The 25,063-nt window shown below is 37.8% G+C and overlaps 1 long non-coding RNA gene across 1 annotated transcript; it reads right to left on the bottom strand.

Annotated features, from left to right (window-relative positions):
* Positions 1–15,431: 15,431 nt before the first annotated feature.
* LOC139150115 (uncharacterized) lies at positions 15,432–16,618 on the bottom strand. The gene is made up of 2 exons (XR_011556194.1): positions 16,579–16,618; positions 15,432–15,653 (listed from the first exon to the last, which is right to left on the bottom strand). It is a non-coding gene; the product is annotated as an uncharacterized lncRNA (long non-coding RNA).
* Between the last annotated feature and the right edge of the window lie 8,445 nt (positions 16,619–25,063).

Below are 25,063 nucleotides of genomic sequence, written 5' to 3'. Positions count from 1 at the left end.
CGATTGGTGATATACATTTTAAACATTGCTGATGTCCAGTCGTGTTATTTATAGGAAGGTGAAGATAGGGGGCGCACATGGATTGACGGCTTTGCCAAGTATGAGAAAAGTAATACGCTGGTATTTTGAAAAAGGATTCCTTGAGGCAGTCATGTAGTCATGTTGTATCTGGATAATTTTTGTCCAACAATTTTTTGCAACCAAAGCGCATTAAATTATACTTTGTTCTTCTGTGCAATTCTCTCTGATATTTAGACCACCTGTGCTAGCTCCTAAATCATGCCGTACAATATCAAGATATTGCATGGCACTCGTGCAATATTCACATCAGACCAGTGCAACATGTAGAATATGTGGGTGACATAATACAGAGGAGAGAATGACAGAACAGAGAGTCTATGTACCTGTAGTATTGTAAATAAAAATACTGGTTTCATGGAAATTGCGTCGTACCTTCTTCCTTAGTAGAATATATCAACTGTTTGATAGAAAACTACGCGCAATCATCAAACGAAATGTTTCACGATAGCATATATTCAATGCCAGAGTACCGTTTATTCTAAACACATCTTCACTGCATCTCCTGTGGTACATTAACCCTTTTCCTGCCAAGTCCATATTTCACCACCAGGTCAAGATGGTTAAAATTAATGAAACACAACGTATTCAATATGATGTATTGTAACATAATACTGTACATTTGAAGGCTGTTGAAAACATAATACTGTAAAATTGATTTTTTTTGGACAAAAGATGCTATAACATACCAAGCCAAGCGGGTGAAAATACGTCATGTTTTGGCTCAATACCTCTTTTTACTGACTTGGCTGATGGGGAAGTGATACAGTTATTACTGTCTGGCAGGAAAAGGGTTAATTTTGTGGTTGACAGTACCTAACTTGGATATCAATCTGTTGGTCAACGTCGACAGTCAAAGAGTCTGTGAAAATGGGGGAATAACGAGTTGTACAACTGTCGCTATATCTAAATGTGTTCTTACTGTTTCTCGGACTACTCATGGCTTTCCAACGTTATAGTTTCATTCAAAGGATCATACAAATAGAAAATATGAACTGAAAATGGTCCCGTTTTTCATAAAATATTGAAATTGCAATTGAGACAGGTCAAATTATGTAAGTCCCCACAAGCACATGTTTACAGAAATACTACTGCAAGAAGAGTCCAAGACTCTAAGTATCTCAGAGCAAGCCCTTGCATATCGGGCTGTGTTCATTTTAATGAGTTTTAGCAAGTAAAAAACACAGCACTTCGTGTCAAGAGAAGAATGTGAGAATCCTCTGATGTGTTTTTGGCGTTGACTTAAATTTTATACGTAACCGTATGCTAGGTCACCCCTGTAATAAATTTTATTTAAAGTATCTACTGCAGCATCAAAATGGCCGCCATCTCTATGTTAACTCAGTGGAGGAAAAATAAATTTCGATTTTCAAACAAGAAGGTGAAACGTTTTTCTGACACAAAAAGCTTTAAACTGACCCTTACAAGTGGTAGATCAGAAAAGCACTGTTAAAGTTTGAGAGTCCGAGTATTTGTCCCCAGGGCGCATCCTACCTTATAGGCAATCTGATTAAAATCTGATTGAGGATGGTCATTTTCCACTTTTGCTCGGCTTCTAAGAAAATTCCACTGCAAGTCCAAATCAGTCTTAATATCCCAGCAATTAGCTTGAAAAGCTCAACCTCATAATCATCATTGCATCTACTTTAACCCTTTCACCACCATGGTTTGGCCTAAACGCAGTGTTATCAATGGTAGTTGTGGCCCTGTTTACAGGGAATCGGAGGTGAACAGGTTAAATGTGAAGGGATAGACAGTTTAAGAGAAGAGTTTCACGACCAAAAATGCCAAAACTTTGCCCAAAAATACAAATATGCAAATTTCACCATGATTTCAAGTGATCCTAATTTTGTTATCCTTAGGACATTGTAAACCGAATTTCAAAGCAATAGGACCTGTGGTTTCAGATAATGTTTTCTCAAACCCATGTGGCCTAAGGTACGTTATAACCAAGTATGACAATGATCAGATGGGCAGTTGCCGAGTTCTTGATTTTTGACCAATTTTACAGGTTTTTTACCACATTTCAAATGTTTACGATGCTGACATGTACATTTTAAAAATGGACTTGACTTCTCAAGATTTTGCTGTGGACGGACATATATGTATACACGTACATACATAAATACAGTACATACATATAAACAGTACATACATACAAGTACATAGATACAGTTCGAACCCTGATTGAGACCACCGCGCCTCCATGTACATTGTATAAGTACAGGTACAGATATAAAGTACACGTACACAAGCGATTCTGTCTGTTGCCATCCCGCTAGGTGACTTAATACAACCCGTTGAGGATCCGAACCCTGATTCAGACCACCGCGCGCACATGTAAATGTAAAAGTACAGGCAGGTACAGTTATAACTACAAGTGCACATGCGATTCTGTCTGTTGCCACCCCGCTAAGTGACTAGATCCCGCCTGGGTTCGAACCCTGATTCAGACAACCGCCTGTACATGTACATTGTATAAGTACAGGTACAGATATATAGTACAAGTAAACAATCGATTCTGTCTCTCGTCACTCCGCTAAGTGACTGAATGCCACATGTCGTGCGTTCGAACGCTGAATAAAACCATTGTACAGGTACTGACCAACAGGCACAGATAGTAATACAGGTACAAACGTACATACGTACAGAGAGACAGGCAGAGAGACAGAGACAGACAGAGACAGACACAGAGACAGACACAGAGACAGGCAGGCAGACAGACAGACAGACAGACAGACAGACAGGCATGCAGAGAGAAAGACAGACAGACAGACATATATACAGATAGAGAGAGACAGAGAGACAGACGACAGGTAGATAGACAGACATATAGACAGACAGACAGACAGACAGATAGACAGATAGACATACAGACAGACAGACAGACAGACAGACATTTCACAGCTATGAACCTCCCACAGAAGACCAACCTATCAATATAACCTTCTTCAATTTGATTCATTGAAATATCATTTGTCTCACAAAGCTTCCATAATTGCATCATTCTTATGAAAAACACCTTAGCCTGGAACAGCACAGTTATACTTTTCTCATAACAAAACCATTCACACACTGCAGGTAGCACGTGAATTTGGATGAATGACCTATGACATTTCACCTGTGTACCACTTTTGAAAGCATGGCCAAACGTACCAAAAATATGAAAATTTCGTCTTGAGTCACCAAGTCATCTTCAGGTCTCTCACTGGAACCTGCGCACCCAATTTGAAATTAATGACTTACACAGTTTCAAAGAAGAGTTTTGGACCAAAAATAACATCAAATTGCCCTAACATACGAATATGCAAATTCCACCATAACAATCGCTCATCTACATCTCATATGACATGGCTCTACCAAAAATCAGCTTAGCATGTGCAGTGGTTCGGGAGTTTTGATGTGGACGGACAGACATATAGATGTACATCTCACAGAGAGACTTTTTTTTCAAATAACCTCCAAGTTGCCATATATGTATCGCAAGTGGGAGCTAATATAACCACCCTGGCATTAAATTTTAACTTGTCAATTTCCTGAGTGGAAAAGTCACAAAGTGTAAAGAAATCTTTGTCTAAGCCTCCACTAAAAATAATTGTCAGACTACATTCAATTCATCCATGCCATAAAACACTTGGGCGATAAGTACATATAGGTTTTGACAAACTCAGAGTGATGGGTTTACTTTCGGATTTGTCATTCAAAATGTATTAAAGAAGACCTATCAATACTCCAGGAAACGAAGAAAAAGATAAATTGTGTAATGTGTCATTTTAAAATTCTAGTATAAGATGGAATGTGCATCGGGGACAGACTCAGACTCTCAAACTGTTTTCATACTTTTACTTGTGGGTGCTCATTTCGAAGCTCTGGGAGTAAAGACTACTTATTATCATATCGTCTTAGTCCAGTGAAAGTCGACAATTCTATTATTATGACATAAATGACAAGGAAATGCGGCCATTTTTGAATTTCAAACTTCAGTCACTTTTAGAAAGTGTGTCGTGCTAGTTCCCAGATATTTATTTTTGATTTCAAAAGAGAAAGGTTCAAGGTTTTGAGAGGAAAACTTTGAGCTAAGATAAATCTTTCCGCTCAAACATTATTTAGATTGGTGATGAGCATACAAAATTATTTCTCTGTGGTGACTAAATCCGATGAGTCTCCAAATTGATCCAGCATTTAAACAACTGAAATATACTTTAAAGTGTACCTCTGAACTAAGGAGCGCCAAAGGGATTGGTACTCAGAAAGCGACGAGAAGAGTGACATGCCGAAATTAGTCGACGAGGAGAAAGTTTGGAGCGAGCAATCGATTGGTGATATACATTTTGAACATTGCTGATGTCCAGTCGTGTTATTTATCGGAAGGTGAAGATACGGGGCGCACATGGATTGACGGCTTTGCCAAGTATGAGAAATGTAATACGCTGGTATTTTGAAAAAGGTTTCCTTGAGGCAGTCATGTAGTCATGTTGTATCTGGATAATTTTTGTCCAACAATTTTTTGCAACCAAAGCGCATTAAATTATACTTTGTTCTTCTGTGCAATTCTCTCTGATATTTAGACCACCTGTTCTAGCTCCTAAATCATGCCGTACAATATCAAGATATTGCACGGCACTCGTGCAATATTCACATCAGACCAGTGCAACATGTAGAATATGTGGGTGACATAATACAGAGGAGAGAATGACAGAACAGAGAGTCTATGTACCTGTAGTATTGTAAATAAAAATACTGGTTTCATGGAAATTGCGTCGTACCTTCTTCCTTAGTAGAATATATCAACTGTTTGATAGAAAACTACGCACAATCATCAAACGAAATGTTTCACGATAGCATATATTCAATGCCACAGTACGGTTTATTCTACACACATCTTCACTGCATCTCCTGTGGTACATTAATGTTGTGGTTGACAGTACCTAACTTGGATATCAATCTGTTGGTCAACGTCGACAGTCAAAGAGTCTGTGAAAATGGGGGAATAACGAATTGTACAACATTCGCTATATCTAAATGTGTTCTTACTGTTTCTCGGACTACTCATGGCTTTCCAACGTTATAGTTTCATTCAAAGGATCATACAAATAGAAAATATGAACTGAAAATGGTCCCGTTTTTCATAAAATATTGCAATTTCAATTGAGACAGGTCAAATTATGAAAGTCCCCACTATCACATGTTTACAGAAATACTACTGCCAGAAGAGTCCAAGACTCTAAGTATCTCAGAGCAAGCCCGTGCATATTGGGCTGTGTTCATTTTAATGAGTTTTAGCAAGAAAAAAACACAGCACTTCATGTCAAGAGAAGAATGTGAGAATCCTCTGATGTGTTTTTGGCGTTGACTTAAATTTTACACGTAACCGTATGCTAGGTCAGCCCTGTAATAAATTTTATTTAAAGTATGTACCGCAGCATCAAAATGGCTGCCATCTCTATGTTAACTCAGTGGAGGAAAAATAAATTTCGGTTTTCAAACAAGAAGGTGAAACGTTTTTCTGACACAAAAAGCTTTAAACTGACCCTTACAAGTGGTAGATCAGAAAAGCACTGTTAAAGTTTGAGAGTCCGAGTATTTGTCCCCAGGGCGCATCCTACCTTATAGGCAATCTGATTAAAATCTGATTTAGGATGGTCATTTTCCACTTTTGCTCGGCTTCTAAGAAAATTCCACTGCAAGTCCAAATCAGTCTTAATATCCCAGCAATTAGCTTGAAAAGCTCAACCTCATAATCATCATTGCATCTACTTTAACCCTTTCACCACCATGGTTTGCCTAAACGCAGTGTTATCAATGGTAGTTGTGGCCCTGTTTACAGGGAATCGGAGGTGAACAGGTTAAATGTGAAGGGATAGACAGTTTAAGAGAAGAGTTTCACGACCAAAAATGCCAAAAATTTGCCCAAAATACAAAATATGCAAATTTCACCATGATTTCAAGTGATCCTAATTTTGTTATCCTTGTAAGGACATTGTAAACCGAATTTCAAAGCAATAGGACCTGTGGTTTCAGATAATGTTTTCTCAAACCCATGTGGCCTAAGGTACTTTATAACCAAGTATGACAATGATCAGATCGGCAGTTCCCGAGTTCTTGATTTTTGACCAATTTTACAGGTTTTTTACCACATTTCAAATGTTTACGATGCTGACGTGTACATTTTAAAAATGGACTTGACTTCTCAAGATTTTGCTGTGGACGGACATATATGTATACATGTACATACATAAATACAGTACATACATATAAACAGTACATACATACAAGTACATAGATACAGTTCGAACCCTGATTGAGACCACCGCGCCTCCATGTACATTGTATAAGTACAGGTACAGATATAAAGTACACGTACACAAGCGATTCTGTCTGTTGCCACCCCGCTAGGTGACTAATACAACACGTTGAGGATCCGAACCCTGATTCAGACCACCGCGCGCACATGTAAATGTAAAAGTACAGGCAGGTACAGTTATAACTACAAGTGCACATGCGATTCTGTCTGTTGCCACCCCGCTAAGTGACTAGATCCCGCCTGGGTTCGAACCCTGATTCAGACAACCGCCTGTACATGTACATTGTATAAGTACAGGTACAGATATATAGTACAAGTAAACAATCGATTCTGTCTCTCGTCACTCCGCTAAGTGACTGAATGCCACATGTCGTGCGTTCGAACGCTGAATAAAACCATTGTACAGGTACTGACCAACAGGCACAGATAGTAATACAGGTACAAACGTACATACGTACAGAGAGACAGGCAGAGAGACAGAGACAGACAGAGACAGACACAGAGACAGACACAGAGACAGGCAGGCAGACAGACAGACAGACAGACAGACATGCAGAGAGAAAGACAGACAGACAGACATATATACAGATAGAGAGAGACAGAGAGACAGACGACAGGTAGATAGACAGACATATAGACAGACAGACAGACAGACAGATAGACAGATAGACATACAGACAGACAGACAGACAGACAGACATTTCACAGCTATGAACCTCCCACAGAAGACCAACCTATCAATATAATCTTCTTCAATTTGATTCATTGAAATATCATTTGTCTCACAAAGCTTCCATAATTGCATCATTCTTATGAAAACACCTTAGCCTGGAACAGCACAGTTATACTTTTCTCATAACAAAACCATTCACACACTGCAGGTAGCACGTGAATTTGGATGAATGACCTATGACATTTCACCTGTGTACCACTTTTGAAAGCATGGCCAAACGTACCAAAAATATGAAAATTTCGTCTTGAGTCACCAAGTCATCTTCAGGTCTCTCACTGGAACCTGCGCACACCAATTTGAAATTAATGACTTACACAGTTTCAAAGAAGAGTTTTGGACCAAAAATAACATCAAATTGCCCTAACATACGAATATGCAAATTCCACCATAACAATCGCTCATCTACATCTCATATGACATGGCTCTACCAAAAATCAGCTTAGCATGTGCAGTGGTTCGGGAGTTTTGATGTGGACGGACAGACATATAGATGTACATCTCACAGAGAGACTTTTTTTTCAAATAACCTCCAAGTTGCCATATATGTATCGCAAGTGGGAGCTAATATAACCACCCTGGCATTAAATTTTAACTTGTCAATTTCCTGAGTGGAAAAGTCACAAAGTGTAAAGAAATCTTTGTCTAAGCCTCCACTAAAAATAATTGTCAGACTACATTCAATTCATCCATGCCATAAAACACTTGGGCGATAAGTACATATAGGTTTTGAACAAACTCAGAGTGATGGGTTTACTTTCGGATTTGTCATTCAAAATGTATTAAAGAAGACCTATCAATACTCCAGGAAACGAAGAAAAAGATAAATTGTGTAATGTGTCATTTTAAAATTCTAGTATAAGATGGAATGTGCATCGGGGACAGACTCAGACTCTCAAACTGTTTTCATACTTTTACTTGTGGGTGCTCATTTCGAAGCTCTAGGAGTAAAGACTACTTATTATCATATCGTCTTAGTCCAGTGAAAGTCGACAATTCTATTATTATGACATAAATGACAAGGAAATGCGGCCATTTCTGAATTTCAAACTTCGGTCACTTTTAGAAAGTGTGTCGTGCTAGTTCCCAGATATTTATTTTTGATTTCAAAAGAGAAAGGTTCGAGGTTTTGAGAGGAAAACTTTGAGCTAAGATAAATCTTTCCGCTCAAACATTATTTAGATTGGTGATGAGCATACAAAATTATTTCTCTGTGGTGACTAAATCCGATGAGTCTCCAAATTGATCCAGCATTTAAACAACTGAAATATACTTTAAAGTGTACCTCTGAACTAAGGAGCGCCAAAGGGATTGGTACTCAGAAAGCGACGAGAAGAGTGACATGCCGAAATTAGTCGACGAGGAGAAAGTTTGGAGCGAGCAATCGATTGGTGATATACATTTTGAACATTGCTGATGTCCAGTCGTGTTATTTATCGGAAGGTGAAGATACGGGGCGCACATGGATTGACGGCTTTGCCAAGTATGAGAAAAGTAATACGCTGGTATTTTGAAAAAGGTTTCCTTGAGGCAGTCATGTAGTCATGTTGTATCTGGATAATTTTTGTCCAACAATTTTTTGCAACCAAAGCGCATTAAATTATACTTTGTTCTTCTGTGCAATTCTCTCTGATATTTAGACCACCTGTTCTAGCTCCTAAATCATGCCGTACAATATCAAGATATTGCATGGCACTCGTGCAATATTCACATCAGACCAGTGCAACATGTAGAATATGTGGGTGACATAATACAGAGGAGAGAATGACAGAACAGAGAGTCTATGTACCTGTAGTATTGTAAATAAAAATACTGGTTTCATGGAAATTGCGTCGTACCTTCTTCCTTAGTAGAATATATCAACTGTTTGATAGAAAACTACGCGCAATCATCAAACGAAATGTTTCACGATAGCATATATTCAATGCCAGAGTACGGTTTATTCTACACACATCTTCACTGCATCTCCTGTGGTACATTAATGTTGTGGTTGACAGTACCTAACTTGGATATCAATCTGTTGGTCAACGTCGACAGTCAAAGAGTCTGTGAAAATGGGGGAATAACGAATTGTACAACATTCGCTATATCTAAATGTGTTCTTACTGTTTCTCGGACTACTCATGGCTTTCCAACGTTATAGTTTCATTCAAAGGATCATACAAATAGAAAATATGAACTGAAAATGGTCCCGTTTTTCATAAAATATTGCAATTTCAATTGAGACAGGTCAAATTATGAAAGTCCCCACTATCACATGTTTACAGAAATACTACTGCCAGAAGAGTCCAAGACTCTAAGTATCTCAGAGCAAGCCCGTGCATATTGGGCTGTGTTCATTTTAATGAGTTTTAGCAAGAAAAAAACACAGCACTTCATGTCAAGAGAAGAATGTGAGAATCCTCTGATGTGTTTTTGGCGTTGACTTAAATTTTACACGTAACCGTATGCTAGGTCAGCCCTGTAATAAATTTTATTTAAAGTATGTACCGCAGCATCAAAATGGCCGCCATCTCTATGTTAACTCAGTGGAGGAAAAATAAATTTCGATTTTCAAACAAGAAGGTGAAACGTTTTTCTGACACAAAAAGCTTTAAACTGACCCTTACAAGTGGTAGATCAGAAAAGCACTGTTAAAGTTTGAGAGTCCGAGTATTTGTCCCCAGGGCGCATCCTACCTTATAGGCAATCTGATTAAAATCTGATTTAGGATGGTCATTTTCCACTTTTGCTCGGCTTCTAAGAAAATTCCACTGCAAGTCCAAATCAGTCTTAATATCCCAGCAATTAGCTTGAAAAGCTCAACCTCATAATCATCATTGCATCTACTTTAACCCTTTCACCACCATGGTTTGGCCTAAACGCAGTGTTATCAATGGTAGTTGTGGCCCTTTTTACAGGGAATCGGAGGTGAACAGGTTAAATGTGAAGGGATAGACAGTTTAAGAGAAGAGTTTCACGACCAAAAATGCCAAAAATTTGCCCAAAAATACAAATATGCAAATTTCACCATGATTTCAAGTGATCCTAATTTTGTTATCCTTGTAAGGACATTGTAAACCGAATTTCAAAGCAATAGGACCTGTGGTTTCAGATAATGTTTTGTCAAACCCATGTGGCCTAAGGTACTTTATAACCAAGTATGACAATGATCAGATCGGCAGTTCCCGAGTTCTTGATTTTTGACCAATTTTACAGGTTTTTTACCACATTTCAAATGTTTACGATGCTGACGTGTACATTTTAAAAATGGACTTGACTTCTCAAGATTTTGCTGTGGACGGACATATATGTATACATGTACATACATAAATACAGTACATACATATAAACAGTACATACATACAAGTACATAGATACAGTTCGAACCCTGATTGAGACCACCGCGCCTCCATGTACATTGTATAAGTACAGGTACAGATATAAAGTACACGTACACAAGCGATTCTGTCTGTTGCCACCCCGCTAGGTGACTGAATACAACCCGTTGAGGATCCGAACCCTGATTCAGACCACCGCGCGCACATGTAAATGTAAAAGTACAGGCAGGTACAGTTATAACTACAAGTGCACATGCGATTCTGTCTGTTGCCACCACCCCGCTAAGTGACTAGATCCCGCCTGGGTTCGAACCCTGATTCAGACAACCGCCTGTACATGTACATTGTATAAGTACAGGTACAGATATATAGTACAAGTAAACAATCGATTCTGTCTCTCGTCACTCCGCTAAGTGACTGAATGCCACATGTCGTGCGTTCGAACGCTAAAAAAACCATTGTACAGGTACTGACCAACAGGCACAGATAGTAATACAGGTACAAACGTACATACGTACAGAGAGACAGGCAGAGAGACAGAGACAGACAGAGACAGACACAGAGACAGACACAGAGACAGGCAGGCAGACAGACAGACAGACAGACAGACAGACAGACATGCAGAGAGAAAGACAGACAGACAGACATATATACAGATAGAGAGAGACAGAGAGACAGACGACAGGTAGATAGACAGACATATAGACATACATACAGACAGACAGATAGACAGATAGACATACAGACAGACAGACAGACAGACATTTCACAGCTATGAACCTCCCACAGAAGACCAACCTATCAATATAACCTTCTTCAATTTGATTCATTGAAATATCATTTGTCTCACAAAGCTTCCATAATTGCATCATTCTTATGAAAAACACCTTAGCCTGGAACAGCACAGTTATACTTTATTCATAACAAAACCATTGACACACTGCAGGTAGCACGTGAATTTGGATGAATGACCTATGACATTTCACCTGTGTACCACTTTTGAAAGCATGGCAAAATGTACCAAAAATATGAAAATTTCGTCTTGAGTCACAAAGTCATCTTCAGGTGTCTCACAGGAACCTGCGCACTCAATTTGAAATTAATGACATACACAGTTTCAAAGAAGAGTTTTGGACCAAAAATAACATCAAATTGCCCTAACATACGAATATGCAAATTCCACCATAACAATTGCTCATATACATCTCATATGACATGGCTCTACCAAAAATCAGCTTAGCATGTGCAGTGGTTCGGGAGTTTTGATGTGGACGGACAGACATATAGATGTACATCTCACAGAGAGACTTTTTTTTTCAAATAACCTCCAAGTTGCCATGTATGTATCGCAAGTGGGAGCTAATATAACCACCCTGGCATTAAATTTTAACTTGTCAATTTCCTGAGTGGAAAAATACAAAGTGTAAAGAAATCTTTGTCTAAGCCTCCACTCAAAAATGATTGTCAGACTACATTCAATTCATCCATGCCATAAAACACTTGGGCGATAAGTACATATAGGTGTTAACAAAATCAGAGTGATGGGTTTACTTTCGGATTTGTCATTCAAAATGTATTAAAGAAGACCTATCAATACTCCAGGAAACGAAGAAAAAGATAAATTGTGTAATGTGTCATTTTCAAATTCTAGTATAAGATGGAATGTGCATCGGGGACAGACTCAGACTCTCAAACTGTTTTCATACTTTTACTTGAGGGTGCTCATTTCGAAGCTCTGGGAGTAAAGACTACTTATTATCATATCGTCTTAGTCCAGTGAAAGTCGACAATTCTATTATTATGACATAAATGACAAGGAAATGCGGCCATTTCTGAATTTCAAACTTCAGTCACTTTTAGAAAGTGTGTCGAGCTAGTTCCCAGATATTTATTTTTGATTTCAAAAGAGAAAGGTTCGAGGTTTTGAGAGGAAAACTTTGAGCTAAGATAAATCTTTCCGCTCAAACATTATTTAGATTGGTGATGAGCATAAAAAATTATTTCTCTGTGGTGACTAAATCCGATGAGTCTCCAAATTGATCCAGCATTTAAACAACTGAAATATACTTTAAAGTGTACCACTGAACTAAGGAGCGCCAAAGGGATTGGTACTCAGAAAGCGACGAGAAGAGTGACATGCCGAAATTAGTCGATGAGGAGAAAGTTTGGAGCGAGCAATCGATTGGTGATATACATTTTAAACATTGCTGTTGTCCAGTCGTGTTATTTATAGGAAGGTGAAGATAGGGGGCGCACATGGATTGACGGCTTTGCCAAGTATGAGAAAAGTAATAGGCTGGTATTTTGAAAAAGGTTTCCTTGAGGCAGTCATGTAGTCATGTTGTATCTGGATAATTTTTGTCCAACAATTTTTTGCAACCAAAGCGCATTAAATTATACTTTGTTCTTCTGTGCAATTCTCTCTGATATTTAGACCACCTGTTCTAGCTCCTAAATCATGCCGTACAATATCAAGATATTGCACGGCACTCGTGCAATATTCACATCAGACCAGTGCAACATGTAGAATATGTGGGTGACATAATACAGAGGAGAGAATGACAGAACAGAGAGTCTATGTACCTGCAGTGTTGTAAATAAGAATACTGGTTTCATGGAAATTGCGTCGTACCTTCTATCTTAGTAGAATATATCAACTGTTTGATAGAAAACTACGCGCAATCATCAAACGAAATGTTTCACGATAGCATATATTCAATGCCACAGTACCGTTTATTCTACACACATCTTCATTGCATCTCCTGTGGTACATTAATGTTGTGGTTGACAGTACCTAACTTGGATATCAATCTGTATGTCATCGTCGATAGTCAAAGAGTCTGTGAAAATGGGGGAATAACGAATTGTACAACAGTCGCTATATCTAAATGTGTTCTTACTGTTTCTCAGACTACTCATGGCTTTCCAACGTTATAGTTTCATTCAAAGGATCATACAAATAGGAAATATGAACTGAAAATGGTCCCGTTTTTCATAAAATATTGCAATTGCAATTGCACCCTGTAATAAATTTTATTTAAAGTATCTACCGCAGCATGTTTATAAGAAATCTTAATATTTATATAGGAGATATTGTACAATTGATCGAGCACATTGTCCTGTACATTAATTCATAGTATTCATGTTCCAACAAAATTCATGAAGGGAGTGCAACTGCATACTATTATTAGATTTTATTACTACGCAAGTGTAAGTAAATTGAATAGGGAAGTGATCTAAACCATCTGACATGTCAACTCTGAAGTCATTGACATATTGAAACAAAGGCGTACTGAATATTGTACCATTACCAGTGCAACAGGTGAAATTTCCATGTGCACCGCCTTCGAATCCTCCATTAACTAAATGCACGTGTGGTCTTCAACGAATTCAATTAAGGAATACCCATGATTATTCGTTACTTCATCTCGAGATACCATTGGTGTATTAAACTCACCAATCTAATCTGTATGTTGATTTGTAACATTGTCTTCCTCTACAGCAAAATCATGTAAATTTCTTAATTTTGCCCAAAGCCAGAGTAGAAAATAATGAAATACCAAATGCAAAGATAGCATCAGCTAGACTCGTTCTCCACTTAGGAAAAAAAGTCTGGTTTATTCTCACCAGTGAACAACAAGTGTGGCTGATCTCAACAATGAGGATCGAGCCGGGGGATCGAGTCTGGTTGATTCTCACCAGTGAATGATGAGTATGATGCATTCTCAATGTGAAAATAGCCATTTTGACTGCGTTGGTGAGTATTAACAGCCTCAACGGTGAGAATGGTTGTCACACATGATTCTCACCAAGGAGTGCTTCTCTTACTGCCCACCAATGAGAATTGAAAAATTGTCACCGATTGCAATAAGACTAACAATAGATTCTCACTTATTGCGAGAAAGCGTCACTTTCTCGATCCTGATCAAAAAGCTAACAGAAAAAAAATCCAGTAAATCGGACAAATATTACATGTAATAATTACTATGCTTATAGAAGTGACGTTTGGGTTCCGGACCCCTGTTGTACAAGTTACTGACGTCCTATTATCATGATTGAAAACGAAAATCCCCTAATAGAGAGATCTATTTATACACTGTTACTGGTGCGTCTCGAAAGTAAAAGACTCAAACATTTGCTCCACCTTTCCTCGGGGAATATTTCAATTATTCTCCTACAAAATTGTAAATCTGGGGACACCGTGCAAAAATTTGGTACTTGAGAAACAAAATATCCAAGATTAACCTATATTTGAAATTCAAAATGGCCGCCATCTGTGTGTTCACTCAGTGGACGTATAGCACGAGATTTTGACAAATTCACGACATAAATGCACAAGCGAATGCAAGAAACAAGAAATTTAAGTAAATAGTTTTAATCGCTGTTGTACAAAGAATGGTAAACTGATTACTGGAAGGGAAGCTGACAACTAATTGAATACACAGGCAACGCCAAAACTTGTCAACCAGGACAAAATAAAGAAGTTTGCAGTTACTGGAAATGTTTCACGGATTATAGGAAAAATATTAATCACTCTTTAAGTCTAGTTTCTTCGGACACAAAAGTTTAAAGTAGAACAAGATACAACACAGGCGAATAGCTAATAAACAGAAAGCCAATAGACATGATAGTAGTTGTGCCGTGTATTTTGAAACATCGTTCCTCTTTACATTAGCTTCATGACATTTTGTCAGAAAAAAAATGTATCCCATAGTATACCTATATACCGAAACCCCGGCGGTGGCAGTCTCTGGACGGGTGGGTACCCACGCTCGTTAGCAGAGTTTGAAATGTACCCCTTTTCCCAGAATTTTTCTCTGAAAAACACCCCCTTTTTTGGGAAAATCTGGGAGAAAATCACTGCAAAAAACACCCCCTTTTTTCCGATATCTGGGAGATTTTACCTAAATGTTTGCCAAGACATTTGAATACCATTATTTACCAATTTCAAAGCAAGTGTGCTGACTCTTGGTGAAAAAGGAACACATAATACACTAGCTTAGCATGGGTTGACTTTGTGTTTGATGTGCACAGTAACAGACTGCCTTGTTCAATGTATGCTTAGTAACATAATGAAAACTTGAAATACAGTGATCGTTCAATGTTTTGTCTTCACCATATGTTCATCAGTCACACTCATATACAATCACTTTTCTGATCCATTTTGATCTTGTATTAGTTGATGGCTCTTGAGTTATTAGACATCATCCGTCATCTGTAGCTGCAAAAACAAAAAAATCCTTTTGTAGTAAAATCACTTGTAGCTAAGGGAAATTTGCCACCAGCTACAACCATTTCTTTCACTGAATTTCAGCAAAGATTGGATAAATAGTACTCTCCTGCTTTCATGTATCTATCTATCTAATACTGCAATCTCAACTGTTAATACAACTATATGTACTACAAAACACTACATGTAAATGTCAGTAAAATAAACCGGGTACAATCTACTGAATAACAGTTAATTCAACTAGAAATACTTCTTAGTACAAAACACCACATGCAACTTTTATTACAATAACCTGAACAGATAATCTACCAAATAAATGACAACCAACCCAAAGAGAAATACTACAACTACAAAACACCTCATGCAAGTGTTAGTACAATCTATAAAATGACAACTGGTTCAACTAGAAATAATGGTAGGCATTCTCATGTTGATTCTCTGACTTGAGTTGACCAGCGATGCCTTACAACTCGTAAGCTAGTAGCTATGGACCAAGCTGTGATATCGCAGTGGTGTTGTGGCGTCTATCGAACGCGCTCGGGTCAAGGGTCATCGCCACAGACCTTGGCCCCGAGAGCATTCGATAGACGCCACAGCAGCACTGGGCCGCTGCGATATCACAGCCACTATGGACCAAACAGCACAGCTAGCTACATTTTTGCTGCGGATCCGTAGCCCTACCACTCCCTTTGCTGGTTGTGTTGGGGGAGTCCCCCAACACAACCAGCAAAGAGTTAGTTACAACCAGCAAAGAGTAGTTACAATCACCTTCACGATGTGATGTACGGTTCTCCCGGGACGGTTCTGGAGTCCCCCCAACACAACCAGCAAAGAGAGTGGTAGGGCTACGGATCCGCAACAAGCTGTACATTAATTTATTAATTTATGCGTTTCGCTAAGTTTTGAAAAGACTTACTTGACTCGGAGAACTCACTTTCCAACATTTGAATCACTCCTGAATCACTGTGTGTACTCCAGGTACACATCCACAATAACCGCATCTCAAACTGTCATTTTCACTGACAAATTCCATGCAATTTCTGCACAGGTTTTGCATCTCCCGCGCAGAACACCTCTACCATCGGACCGCCATATTGCTAGTCATACAGGAGTTGTTTGTTGGATGTTGAATTAGCTATCTCCCCCCCCCCCCCCGGTAATACAGCGTATCAATTCATAAAACACAAGAACAAAGTTAACCATCACAGGGACGGCCACTGGATTTCTAAACAGCCAGAACATACTAAATTTTAATCGAACTGATTTGAGGGGTGGGCACGTAGTTACAATCACTTTCACGATGTGATGTACGGTTCTCCCGGGACGGTTCTGGATCATGGCTCGGGGGACCGCTGCTGGGTTTTACTCTCTCTAGTGAGAAAGCGTCTTGGGAGGAGAACCAGACCTATTCTCGGAGAGTGATCTGAAAAAGTGCCCCTTTTTTCGATTTCACGGACCTAGATGTCTCCGTGATTTCCGACTAAAATCACCCCCTTTTCCGCGAAATTTCTAACGAGCGTGCGTACCCGGCTGCTCCGAGACTGCCACCACCGGGACCGAAAGTCAGACCTTTAGCTCCGCTGGCTTGCCCAGAATTATATATGTGCATATTTAACTAGGTACAGGATGTGGCATCATAAAGTCTCCAATCATACAAAATACAAAGGGTGTAGCACTTGTGGTTACTGATTTATGGACATATATTTATAATTGAGGTCAAAGGTCATCGACGTCATGTGACGTTTTGTAAAAAAAATTGTATCCATAGTTGTACCTATAATACCTAAAATCAGACCTTTGGCTCTACTGGCTTGCCCAGAATTAGATATCTGCATATTTAATGAGGTACCGGATGTGGCGTCATAAAGTCTCCCATCATACCATATATGAAGGGTGCAGCATTTGTGGTTACTGAGTTATCAGTGCGGGTAATGGCAATATAGAGGATATTACGATAGACCAATCAGCAAACCTGCCGTCACCAACGTCATGAATAATTAACCATGCAAACCTAGGCTTGTTAATTGCAACGAGTTCAGAACTTTTCGGCTTGATTTCACCTGATATTTTTAACTCTCGGGAGATTTTAGATGTAGACGTTGAGCACATAATATTCAGTACAGTCGAGATGGTGACAGACACAAGTGGTTAGTACATCAAAAATTACTTCTTTGGATGGTTTTCCTGACAGGTACTGCTCCTACAAATCAGAATTTGACCCTTGTAAATCTACAGTAAAATATCTGTCGCCAAATATCACCTATTCTCGGTCAAATTTCAATTTAACCTTGCTATCTGTAGTATGAATAATGTTTCAAGCTTTCCAAAGATGGGTCAACTGTTCTCTCCGGTCATCGGAGCACGATGGAGCACGATTTTTTTGATCACCATGCATTTCCCAGTACGATTGACCATTTGCTGAGAAAAACGCACGCCGGATCAATCGCCGAGAAGTTAACCAAAAGCTGGGATAGAGAACGAAAGACGTCAAATAACTCTTTGTTGAACATGGTCAGTAGTAAAGAAACTCAGAAAACTATTTCTGAAGATAACCTTACAATTTTTAACACGGTAGAACGTCGCAAATTGACTCGGGCTAGGACAATTCTGGGTAACCAACAATCTCACTCGATCGGTGGATCTGTCAGGTCAGACCGCGATCTCAACATTACATTTCAAAACGAACCCTCGTAACCTTTAACCCTCGTTGCCTATACAGTACGTGATTGGTTCTTGTCTTAACCTTATTACATATACGGTACGTCATTGGCTCTTCCCAACTATCCTCTATATGGACATTACCTGGACTGGTTATGGACATATATATTTTTTAGGTCAAAGGTCAATTATTATAATTATTAATAAGGTACAGGAAGTGGTTGGTCGTATGACATTTTGTCAAAAAACTTTACTCCTATATTTATCCCTACGTAACAAAAATCAGACCAGCAACTCTATTGGGAAGCCTGGAATCAGAAATGTGCAAAATAAATGAGTTGCAGGAAGACGCCAAGGTCAAAAGTCAAGTGGCATCCACAAAATTGTGATATGCAATTTGGTCCTGTCAAATATACACTAGCATTCTCGGACTCTTACATAGGCCAGATAAGCAATTGCCACAGCTTAGCTGCATAGGTATAGGGAGGTCAAAGGTCACTGAAAATATTAAAAATAATACTTTACAAATCATCTTCACAAATCGGAAGAGCTTGATGTTTGGCATGAAGGAGCCTAGCCCTATGGTGTACAAAAATTTAGAACATAATTTGATTATTTGATTTTTATGCAAATAAAGTCATTTTTAAAGTTTATTTTCAATATGGCTGTCAGCTCACATGACCCTATGCTATGGTTATGTGATCAAAATTACTTGCTTGTGAGGAGTTTTACTTATGTGCAAAATTTGAAGTCTCTTGGATACAATGGTATTCGCGTGGCAGTTGCATTTAGAGGACGGGAGAATTAGAAGAAAATCATAATAATAGATATAACTGCAAAGCAGCAATGAAGGGTTTCGAGGAAATGAGTGAATGGTCACATAGTTATAACATTATAAAGAATGAGACGTTTAGCTTTATTGTAAAGCCCCGTAACTTGATAGGTGCACAATTGATGAGGTTCAGAATATTGCATCATATTGTCCTTATCCTACCAAGTATAAATATTATACCTCTTGTGGTTACTGAATAAAAGACAAAACCGTATATTTGAGGTCAAAGGTCATCGAGATCACGTGACATTTTGTAAAAAAAATTACCCCATATTCATCCCTATATACCGAAAATCAGACTTCTTGCTCAATTCGTTAGGCCAGAATTAGATATGTGCATAATTAATGGGATAGAAAATTGGTCGTCATAGGGGGACCTTGATACCGACTATGAAGGGTGTAGTACTTGTGGTGCCTTAGTTATGAATTGATACGTGTATTTGAGGTCAAAGGTCATTGAAGTAACATGAATATTTTGTCAAAAACGTTTTCTATGTCAGCTTTCCCTATGTACCAAAAATCAGACCTCTAGCTCAATTGGTTAGGCCAGAATTAGATATGTGCATAACTAATGAGGTACAGGAAGTGCTAAGTCATGTGACATTTTAGTCAAAAAACTTTGTTCACATAGTTATCCCTGTATACCAAAAATCAGACCTCCAGTCACATTGGCTTGCTGTGAATTAGATATGTGCATAATTAATGAGGTACAGGATGAGCTGTCATAAGGTGTCCCATCATAACAAATATGTAGGATGCAGCACTTGTGTTTACTGAGTTATGGACAAACATGTATATTTGAGGTCAAAGGTCATCGAGGTCATGAGACATTCTGTCAAAAAAATTGTATACAAAGTTATCCCTATATACCAAAAATCAGACCTCTAGCTCTATTTGCTTGCTTTGGATTAGATATGTACATAATAAATGAGGTAAGAAAATCATTGGTTATGTGACATTTTGTTGAAAAAGGTCAATTGGCATCCGCAAAATTTTGGTGTGAAATACGGGTCCCCTACTTGTCATTGTTCAATAGACACTAGCCCTCGCGGGGCTCTTACACAGGGCAGAATAAGCCCTTTGTTATAGCTCAGCTGCATAGGCAGAGGGAAGGTCACTGAAAAATGTGAGAAAATAACACTTTAACAATCTTCTTCTAAAAATCGGCAAGGCTTGTGACCTTGATTTTTGGCATGAAGGAGCATGGCTATGTGGTCTACAAAAGGACCACGCGGAATTTCGATTGATTGATATTTATGCAAATGAGAGGGATTTAAAGTTTAAATTTAAGATGGACGCCGGGTGATATGATCTGTTGGCATGGTAACGAAATACAAAAATACGATGTTTGAGTTTTACCTATGTGCCAAATTGGAACTCATTTGGTATAACGGTGTTCGAATGGGAAGTATGAAAAGGTGGCTGAACTATAATAATAAAAAACACAATGATTACAATAGGGTTTCCAGCCAATTGGTCTGGAAACCCTAATTTTAATAATAATAATAATAGTCGCGCCAGCGGCTTACTGACTACGCATGCGCTTATTCATAATATACTATGCGACTAACCGGAAGTGTACCCTACCTTCATGGGCGCCGCCATGTTTTTTTGAGTACTCGTAAATAAACAAATACGAAACGTGCAAATTATTATTTAATAACATGCCATTTATAAAATATATCTTTTGTTAGCCAGTTAGTGTTGTTATCTACCTTGTCGCTGATACAAAATATCGTTAATATAACGCATAAAAAGTAGAAAATGGGAGAAAACTGTCGTGCATATGAACGGGGGCATACGCAAAGAATTCTGGGATTGAATTTTAGAAAAGCGCCCCCTGTGTCAATAACTGGATTCAAAAATTGCCAGTTTTAAAGCTCTTTTTTTCAGCTTGCAAGTGGAAGGTGGGCAGTGCGGTTACCATTGCAATGGTAACGGTGGCATAATACATCCCTTGTTTAACACAATAGGCTGTTTGATGGTAAAAATTGTCAATTGTTTTCCAACATTTTTACACATTACAGAAAATCTATTCCTGTACTGCTGCAGGGTTTGACGTCGTGTACGTACGTGAACTGTTTTCATCAGAGGGAAAGTGGGCATAGGTGTCATATAAATGTATATTAAGTAACAATTAATTATATTTTATCATGAATCAATACAAATAACATTGCCAATCTTAACCCCTTGCTCGACACCAAGGGCTGAGCCCTAAATAATAATAATAATAATAATAATAATAATAATAATAATAATAATAATAAATACAGCTACAAAGCAGAAATGAAGGGTTTCGAGAAAATGAGCGAATAGTCATGTAGTTATCACATTTAAAAAAACAACAATAGACATCTAGTTCTAGGGTATAGTCAATACAAATATTTTGACAATTGATGAGGTACTGGATGTATCATTATAAAGTCACCAATCTTACCAAGCGGAAAAATGTTACTCTAGTAGTAATTGATCTAAAGGTATAGTCGTATATTTCCGGTTAAAGGTAATCGAGGTCACATAATACTTTGCATAATTAATGAGGCACAGAATGTGTCATCATAAGGTCTCCCATCTTACTAAATATGAAGTGTGTAGTACTAGTGGTTACCTAATTGTAGACATATAAGTGCATTTGAGGTCAAAGGTCATCGATGTCACATGACATTTTATCAAAAAAAGTGTTCCTTAGTTATCACCATGCACCAAAATTCAGACCTCTAGCTCAATTAGATTGCCCATAATTAGGTATGCACATAATTAATAAGGTATTGAATGTGTCATCAAATGGTCATCCATCATACCAAATACGAAGGCCAAGTACTCATGGTTAATTTGTTATGGACATATATGTGCATTTGAGGTCAAAGGTCATCGATGTCATATGACATTTTGTCAAAAAATTTTGTTCCTCAGTTATCCCTATGTACTAAAAATTAGACCTCCACTTCAACTCGTTAGGCTAGAATTAGATATGCGCATAATTAATGTAATAGGTATAGAATGTGTCGCTATAAGGTCATCCATCATACCAATTATGAAGGGTGTTTAACTTATTGTTACTATATTAAGGACAGATATGTGTATTTGTTGTCAAAGGTCATCAAGAACACATGACATTTTGTTGAAAAAGTTGTCTTCCATAGTATCCCTATGTACCAAAAATCAGACCTATAGCTCAATTGGTTTTGCCAGAATAAGATATGCGCATAATTAATGAGGTACAGAATTTGTCTTCATTAGGTCACCCTTCATACCAAATATGAAGACTGTAGTACGTATGGTTACTTAAATATGGACATATATGTGTATTTGAGGTCAATGGTCATCGACGTCACATGACATTTTGCCAAAAAATTGTATTGCTAAGTAATCCTTATGTAACAAAAATCAGGCTTCTCGCTCAATTGGTTTGGCCAGAATTAGATATGCGCATTATTAATGAGACACCCTTCATACCAAATATGAAAAGTGTAATGCGTATGGTTACTTAATTATGGACATATACGTGTATTTGAGGTCAAAGGTCATCTAGGTCACATGAAATTTTGTAAAAAAAAGTTTTGTTCAATAAGTTCTCCCTATGTACCGAAAATCAGACCTCTACGTCTATTTCCAAGCCCATAATTAGATATGCGCATAATTAATGAGGTACAGGTAGTGCTAAGTCCTGTGACATTTTGTCAAAAAACTTTGTTCCCATAGTTATCCTTGTTTACAAAAACTCAGGCATCTACCTCTATGTCAAAGCCCAGAATTAGATATGCGCATAAATAATAAGGCTAAGTATTATATGAAGGTCAAAGGTCAAGGGCAACCCCAAAATGAAGGTTTCCAATTTGGTCGCATACTTGACTTTGTTCTATAGACACCTGTTCTCAGGGACTGTTAAAAAGGCAAGAACGAGATATAGCAATAGCTTAAGGTGGTTGGAAAGGCTAGAGCGCCAGTTATAAATTTCAACAAAACTATTAAAATATAAAAGTGGTCAACATTCTCTGTGGAATAAAAAAACCTAGACATTTGGGCACAAAGGCATTGCAGAGTTATAGCCTGTTAAAACTTCTGAAAAACTGACCAAATAAGAAGAAGTTGGGGAGTCTTTAGTGTATTAACTATGGTAGAGGTCCCCTAGCTTTTAATAAAATGTTTGAAAAGGGAAAGTCATTATTTGCTGTTTTTCAGGAAAGTTTGACAAGGCGGTGCTGACATTCAGAGTGAGTGACTGCTATTGTAAATGCATTTTTAGATTCTTTGAGTGTCAAAGAGGTGTCAAAAGTGAGATTAACCAAACAAAACTGCTCTATGACTTCAAAAGAGGGGTGCAAATATGGCTTGTTTTCAACATTTTTGACAGAATAACAGTTTTCCTACGTAATTGTATACCAATTTAATCCAACTTTGAAATGAGATATGGACATGGAATTTTTACAGCCTATTAACAAGGTTACTGAAAAGATTTGTACGGCACAATTTTCCTGTATTTGAAGTACTTTTTGAAAAATCACATTTTGAAATTTGAAAGAATTTTTAATAATTTTTTGATATATAAACCCATGTAAAATCATAAAAACAAATTTAATTTACAAATCCTGCCGTACAAATCTTACAATAAATAGTGTCAACATATTTATAACTAATTTGGTAATATTAATACAATCCAATTATTATTAAATTCAAATATGTAAAAAAAATATGAAAAATTGAATTTTAATATTTACTGGTGTCATATTTCAAAATCATGGCTGCAAATATACAATTTTTATATTCTTTGGAGAAAATATTAACTAAGGGAGTTATCCTGAAAATTTGAACTAAATATCTTGATTCTAACACTTGAAACTTGACATTAACTCTGTGAAAAGAATTGGTGCAAAAATATATAGCCTTTCCAACCACCTTAACTGCAGAGGAATAGGGGAGGTCAAAGGTCATAAAAATATGAGAAATAATGCTTTAAAAATCTTGTTCTCAAAATCGGCATGGCCTGTCACATTGATTTTTGGCACAGAGGAACCCAGCTGTATGTTCTACAAAAATACCTCGTGGAATTTTGATTTGATTCTTTTTTATGCAAATGAGGTGAATTTGAAATGTTCAAAGCAAGATGGCAGCCGGGTCATGTGACCTGTCGCCCTGGTAATGAAATAGAAAAATATAGATTTAGAGTTTTACCCATATGCCAAATACGAACTGAATTGGAACAACGGTGTTCGAATGAGAGGCGAAACTGTGGGGAGAACAATAATTATAATAAAATGTAGCTGCAATTAGCAGCAATGACCGGGTTTCGAGATATCTCGTTGCACAGGGGCATTAGAGGAATAGATATGCCAAAAGATGAAAGGCTATGGTAGTATTTGTGAAATCTGGGTCAAAGGTCATCGAGGTCATGAGACATTTTGTCAAAATACATTGTATCCCAAAATTGTCCTTATATACCAAAAATCAGACCTCTGGGTCTTTAGGCTTGCCAAGAATTAGATATGTGCATAATTAATGAGGTTCAGATGTGTCATCATAAGGTGTCCCATCATATCAAATATTTAGGGTGCAGCATTTGTGGTTACTGAGTTATGGACATAAATGTATATTTGAGTCAAAGGTCATCAAGGTCACGTGACATTTTGCCAAAAAAATGTAAGACATAGTTATCCCTATATACCAAAAATCAGACCTCTAGCTCTATTCGCTTACCCAGAATTAGAAATGCGCATACAAAATGAGGTACAGGAAGTGCAAAGTTATGTGACATTTTGTCAATAAATTTATTCAAATAGTTATTCCTGTTTACCGAAAATCAGACATCTACCTCTATTTCCAAGCCCAGAATTAGATATGCGCATAAATAATAAGGCTAAGTATTATATGAAGGTCAAAGGTCAAGGGCAACTCCCAAAATAACACTGTATGA

Source organism: Ptychodera flava, chromosome 14, assembly GCF_041260155.1.
Source record: "Ptychodera flava strain L36383 chromosome 14, AS_Pfla_20210202, whole genome shotgun sequence".
Classification (NCBI taxonomy): domain Eukaryota; kingdom Metazoa; phylum Hemichordata; class Enteropneusta; family Ptychoderidae; genus Ptychodera; species Ptychodera flava.
Note: the sequence above shows the minus strand (reverse complement) of the source record. Positions and strands in the feature narration are given on the sequence as shown.